We start from the raw sequence: 6,564 nt of genomic DNA, 5'->3' as shown, positions 1-6,564 counted from the left end.
TGAGATAAAACACTCTTTAAATCATGTTCAGACCTCTATAGAGGACAGGTTTTTAAAGTCCATGTTCAAAAGTCTTGAAGGGTTTAGTGTCTTCACTTTTGAGAAGCAAAGAAGCTCTGAGGTTTTCCTCTGCATCAAACCTCTACTGACATAATCAGTCTTTGAATGTAGAATAAGTCCAGACTCTTGAAGGCTGAAATCATGATTGAAAAACTTTGTTATTTCCCAAATTGTGCATGATTTTCAGGTGTGGTGTCTGAGTGAGAAGGTGTCATGTAAACCAAAGATCATGGGCTCAAGCCCCATCTGTCTTTTCTCCTGCTTTTGTCAGACAAGAAGTTTAAATCATCCAGATATTTGAAAACCAACATTAGGAGACGATTAGAACTAATTCTGATTTGTTTTCATGCTTTTGTAGGACAAGAACAGCTAGTCCTCAACTAATGGAATATTATTTAAAAGAGTGGATGGGGATTGAACCCATGATCTTTAGTCTATGACACCAATGCCTTACCACTTGGCCACCACACCTGAAAACCTCTTTGATTTTGTTAGTTAGTAAAAAAATCAAACCCATTTATAAGACTTCTTTAAGTTTCACATATTGAATGAAAAACATTCATTAAAAACACTGTCATGTCCAATATTGGTCATATTTCAGTTTATTTCAGTACAATAGATATCTTAATTTATTGTTTGTTTGTTTGTTTGTTTGTAGTTTAAGCTGAAAATATATAATATAAAAATGTGAAGTCTCATTTCTAAATAATCATTATACTCTGCATTAACATGTCGTCCTTTCGTTTTAAACTCCTGATTTGGCCTAAATTATTTGCCATTATTATATTATTCAGAGTTCTATTCATCCTTTTAGATTAAAATGTAAAAAAATAGTATATCGCATTTTTAGCTTCTGTGGAACAAAATCCCTGTGAATAAAGTCTGATATAATCCACTTTAAAGTAAGTCAGAACATGAAGCTTTGTCTTTGTGGTAAATGTTCTCTCTGTGAACAGTAAACACTCGGAAACACGGCCCTCATTAAAATTACATGCGTCTCTTCTCCAGCTGGTGCCGGCTCATCGCGCGCGCTCGCACGCGGCGCGCTAACAGGAAGAGGGGTGCGCTTATCGATCGGAGAGACGCTGTTGATGTTTTTTACAGCGCCGCACTCCGGAGCGTTCATCGAACTCGATATTAGGGCCTCGATTGTGGAGAGATTTGAACGTTCGCGGGGGGGAGACCGGGGCGTGAGGGGAGACCAGGGCGCGAGGTGAGACCGGGGCACGAAGGGAGACCAGGGCGCGAGGGGAGACCGGGGCACGAGGGAAAAACGGGGCGCAAGGTGAGACCGGGGAGCGAGGGGAGACCGGGCGCGAGGGAAAAACGGGGCGCAAGGTGAGACCGGGGCGCGAGGGGAGACCGGGGCGCGAGAGGAGACCGGGGCGCGAGGGGAAACCAGGGCATGAGGGGAGACCGGGGCGCGAGGTGAGACCGGGGTGTGAGGGGAAAACGGGGCACGAGGTGAGACCGGGGTGGGAGGGGAGACGGAGGCACAAGGGGAAACCAGGGCGTGAGGGGAGACCGGGGCGCAAGGTGAGACCGGGGTGTGAGGGGAAAACGGGGCGCGAGGTGAGACCGGGGTGGGAGGGGAGACGGAGGCGCGAGGGGAAACCAGGGCGTGAGGGGAGACCGGGGCACGAGGTGAGACTGGGGTGTGAGGGGAAAACGGGGCGCGAGGGGAGACGGAGGCGCGAGGGGAAACCAGGGCGTGAGGGGAGACCGGGGCGCAAGGTGAGACCGGGGCGTGAGGGAAAAACGGGGCACGAGGTGAGACCGGGGTGGGAGGGGAGACGGAGGCGCGAGGGGAAACCAGGGCGTGAGGGGAGACCGGGGCGCGAGGTGAGACTGGGGTGTGAGGGGAAAACGGGGCGCGAGGGGAGACGGAGGCGCGAGGGGAAACCAGGGCGTGAGGGGAGACCGGGGCGCAAGGTGAGACCGGGGCGTGAGGGGAAAACGGGGCACGAGGTGAGACCGGGGCGGAAGGGGAGACGGAGGCGGGAGGGGAGACTGGGGCACGAGGGGAGACTGGGGTGCGAGGGGAAACACCACGGCGAGAGGGGAGACAACGGGGTGCAAGGGGAGACCGGGGCACGAGGGAAGACACCGGGGCGCAAGGGGAGACCGGGGCGCAAAGGGAGGCCGGGGCGGGAGGGGAGACCGGCGCACGAGGGGAGACCGGGGTGCGAGGGGAAACACCAGGGCGAGAGGGGAGACACCGGGGCGTGAGGGGAGACCAGGGCGAGAGGGGAGACACCGGGGCGTGAGGGGAGATCAGGGCGAGAGGGGAGACACCTGTCACACTTTTGTAATCCAGTTCTCTGTCTGAAGAAAACAAAAGCCACAGAAATGTAAAATCTCAGCTATTTTTGTGTCTTCGTTGTATCTTTGTCTCTTGAGTTCAATCATAATTATTTTGTAAGTTAATTTAAGTTGTATTTCATGGTTTCAGGAAAGGCAAGGCAAGTTTATTTGTAGAGCACATTTCATACACAAGGCAATTCAAAGTGCTTCACACAGCAGGAAAAATGCATTCAAATCACAAAGAAATGACAGAAACAGAAATACAAATACAGGAAACACAATAAAGTGCCCCCTACAGGTCGGACGACTCATTGAACTAAAATGCAGTTCAGTAAAAGTGTCATCACAGAATAGCAAAAACTATTTTTGGGCAAAAAACATTATTTTTATTTGGCAGTAAAAAGTATTTTTTGTGTTGAATTCATGTTAAGAAAGTCAAAAAAGTTATTTTTGACTGGAATTTGTGTCCCTGGTGTGATGTCACTTCCTGTCATTTTTTTTTACAGATTTTTCCATATTTTCTCTACAAATACCTGCTCAATTAGTGTAAAAGTGTGATTTATATGTACAACAGGTGTAAACACACCAAATGAAGTCAATATTAGGAAATCGTAAAAACCTGTTATACGCAGTTAATGTATGTTCAGGACTAAACATGGACCGGCCTCCTGCTGGTGCCAGAGTCAGGAATAAACATGGACCGGCCTCCTGCTGGTGCCAGAGTCAGGACTAAACATGGACCGGCCTCCTGCTGGTGCCCAGAGTCAGGACTAAACATGGACCGGCCTCCTGCTGGTGCCAGAGTCAGGACTAAACATGGACCGGCCTCCTGCTGGTGCCAGAGTCAGGACTAAACATGGACCGGCCTCCTGCTGGTGCCCAGAGTCAGGACTAAACATGGACCGGCCTCCTGCTGGTGCCAGAGTCAGGACTAAACATGGACCGGCCTCCTGCTGGTGCCAGAGTCAGGAATAAACATGGACCGGCCTCCTGCTGGTGCCAGAGTCAGGACTAAACATGGACCGGCCTCCTGCTGGTGCCCAGAGTCAGGACTAAACATGGACCGGCCTCCTGCTGGTGCCAGAGTCAGGACTAAACATGGACCAGCCTCCTGCTGGTGCCAGAGTCAGGAATAAACATGGACCGGCCTCCTGCTGGTGCCAGAGTCAGGACTAAACATGGACCGGCCTCCTGCTGGTGCCAGAGTCAGGACTAAACAAGGACCGGCCTCCTGCTGGTGCCAGAGTCAGGACTAAACATGGACCGGCCTCCTGCTGGTGCCAGAGTCAGGACTAAACATGGACCGGCCTCCTGCTGGTGCCAGAGTCAGGACTAAACAAGGACCGGCCTCCTGCTGGTGCCAGAGTCATGACTAAACATGGACCAACCTCCTGCTGGTGCCAGAGTCAGGACTAAACATGGACCGGTCTCCTGCTGGTGCCAGAGTCAGGACTAAACATGGACCGGCCTCCTGCTGGTGCCAGAGTCAGGACTAAGCACTACACTTACATCTAGTGACCACTTTTTGTTGAAAGCTGTGGGACTTGTAACTGGAAACTGATTGATATAACCTGAGTGTCATACCGTGGAATAGTCATTGCGCACACTGCCATCTCAGTCGCAATGTCTCCGGGTTCACGTCTCCGGTGTCGGGAAAACAAACTTCTGCTGCGTCAGAAATCCAGCCTCGTGTCTCTTTTTTCAACACTGAAGCCACAATAATGTATTCTACGAGACGAACCAATAACACCTGCAGGGAAAAGAAGAGTTACGCCTTTAATTAAGGGTTTCACCGACCGCTAACCGCTACAAAGCTACACAAAGAGCGGCACTAACCCTGTCTGACCCTGTAATAAACCAAGATCCAAACCAGGACTAAAACACGTCTGATGGATCCAGACCAGAGCAGAACCTGGATAAATCACAGCTAAAGCAGGTCTGAAAAAGAGAACATGTCCCAGAGAAAAACAATAGTGTTTCTCGACTTCTTAGAAAGAGACAAACACTCGACTCTTAATGTGTCTTAGTTTGTCTCTTTTCTGCAGTGAATGTTCTCGAGCTCTCGCTGTGTCATAGATCGAAGGATGATAACGTAAAGAAAGAGGTAGAGGAGGTAGAGGAGGAGGTGGAGGAGGTGGAGAGGAGGAGGAGGAAGAGGAGGAGGAGGAAGAGGTGGAGGAGGAGGAAGAGGAGGTGGAGGAGGAGGAAGAGGAGGAGGAGGTGGAGGTGGAGGAGGAGGAAGAGGAGGTGGAGGAGGAGGAAGAGGAGGAGGTGGAGGAGGAAGAGGAGGAGGTGGAGGAGGAGGAAGAGGTGGAGGAGGAGGAAGAGGAGGTGGAGGAGGAGGAAGAGGAGGAGGAGGTGGAGGAGGAGGAAGAGGTGGAGGAGGAGGAAGAGGAGGAGGTGGAGGAGGAAGGAGGAGGTGGAGGAGGAGGAAGAGGTGGAGGAGGAAGAGGAGGAGGTGGAGGAGGAGGAGGTGGAAGAGGAGGAGGTGGAGGAGGAGGAGGAAGAGGAGGAGGTGGAGGAGGAAGAGGAGGAGGAAGAGGAGGAGGTGGAGGAAGAGGAGGAGGTGGAGGAGGAGGAGGTGGAGGAGGAGGAAGAGGAGGAGGTGGAGGAGGTGGAGGAGGAGGAAGAGGGGAGGTGGAGGAGGAGGTGGAGGAGGAGGAGGAGGAAGAGGAGGAGGTGGAGGAGGAAGGAGGAGGTGGAGGAGGAGGAAGAGGTGGAGGAGGAAGAGGAGGAGGTGGAGGAGGAGGAGGTGGAGGAGGAGGAAGAGGAGGAGGTAGAGGAGGAAGAGGAGGAGAGGAAGAGGTGGAGGAGGAGGAAGAGGAGGAGGGTGGAGGAGGAAGAGGAGGAGGAGGTGGAGGAGGAGGAAGAGGAGGAGGTGGAGGAGGAGGAAGAGGAGGAGGTGGAGGAGGAAGGAGGAGGTGGAGAGGAGGAAGAGGAGGAAGAGGAGGAGGTGGAGGAGGTGGAGGAGGAGGAAGAGGAGGAGGTGGAGGAGGAAGAGGAGGTGGGGAGGAGGAAGAGGAGGAGGAGGAGGAAGAGGAGGAGGTGGAGGAGGAAGAGGAGGAGGTGGAGAGGAGGAAGAGGAGGAGGTGGAGGAGGAAGAGGAGGAGGTGGAGGAGGAGAAGAGGTGGAGGAGAGGAAGAGGAGGTGGAGGAGAGGAAGAGGAGGAGGAGGTGGAGGAGGAGGAAGAGGAGGAGGTGGAGGAGGAGGAAGAGGAGGAGGTGGAGGAGGAAGGAGGAGGTGGAGGAGGAGGAAGAGGAGGAGGGGAGGGAGGAGGAGGAAGATGAGGAGGTGGAGGAGGAAGAGGAGGAAGAGGAGGAGGAGGAGGAGGAAGAGGAGGAGGTGGAGGAGGAAGAGGAGGAGGAAGAGGAGGTGGAGAGGAGGAAGAGGAGGAGGAGGTGGAGGAGGAGGAAGAGGAGGAGGTGAGGAGGAAGGAGGAGGTGGAGGAGGAGGAAGAGAGGAGGAGAGAGGAGGAGGTGGAGGAGGTGGAGGAGGAGGAGAGGAGGAGTGGAGGAGGAAGAGGAGGAAGAGGAGGAGAGGAGGAGGAAGAGGAGGAGGTGGAGGAGGAGAGAGGAGGTGGAGGAGGAGGAGAGGAGGAGGTGGAGGAAGAGGAGGAGGTGGAGGAGGAAGAGGAGGAGGTGGAGGAGGAGGAAGAGGAGGAGGTGGAGGGAGGAAGAGGAGGAGGAGAGGAGGAGGAGGTGGAGGAAGAGGAGGAGGAGGAGGAGGAGGTGGAGGAGAGGAGAGGTGGAGGAGGAGGAGAGGAGGAAGAGGAGGTGGTGTAGAGGAGGAGTGGAGGAGGAGGATGAGGAGAGGAGGAGGGATGAGGAGGAAGAGGAGGAGGTGGAGGAGGAGGAGGAGAGGAGGAGGTGGAGGAGAGGAGGAGGAGGAGAGGATAGGAGGAGAGGAGGAGGAGAGGAGTGAGAGGAGGAGGAGGAGAAGAGGAGGAGGAGAGAGTGGAGGAAGAGGAGAGGAGAGAGTGGAGAGTGAAGAGGAGGAGTGAGGAGGTGAGAGGTGAGGAGAGGAGGAGGAGGAGGTGAGGTGTAGGAGGTGGAGGAGAGGAGGAGGAGGTGGAGGAGGTGGAGGAGGAGAGGGAAGAGGAGGAGGAGGTGGAGGAGGTGAGGCCCCGGCCTGAGGAGCGAGCGAGCGGCAGGAGGCGGCGAGCCGCCTGAGCGTGCGAGGAGGAAGAGGAGGCGGTGGAGG

The sequence above is a fragment of the Eucyclogobius newberryi genome, unplaced genomic scaffold (assembly GCF_026437365.1).
Source record: "Eucyclogobius newberryi isolate DKJ021-1_F unplaced genomic scaffold, fEucNew1.0.hap1 SCAF_14, whole genome shotgun sequence".
Lineage (NCBI taxonomy): Eukaryota > Metazoa > Chordata > Actinopteri > Gobiiformes > Gobiidae > Eucyclogobius > Eucyclogobius newberryi.
This window is presented reverse-complemented; position numbering follows the sequence as displayed.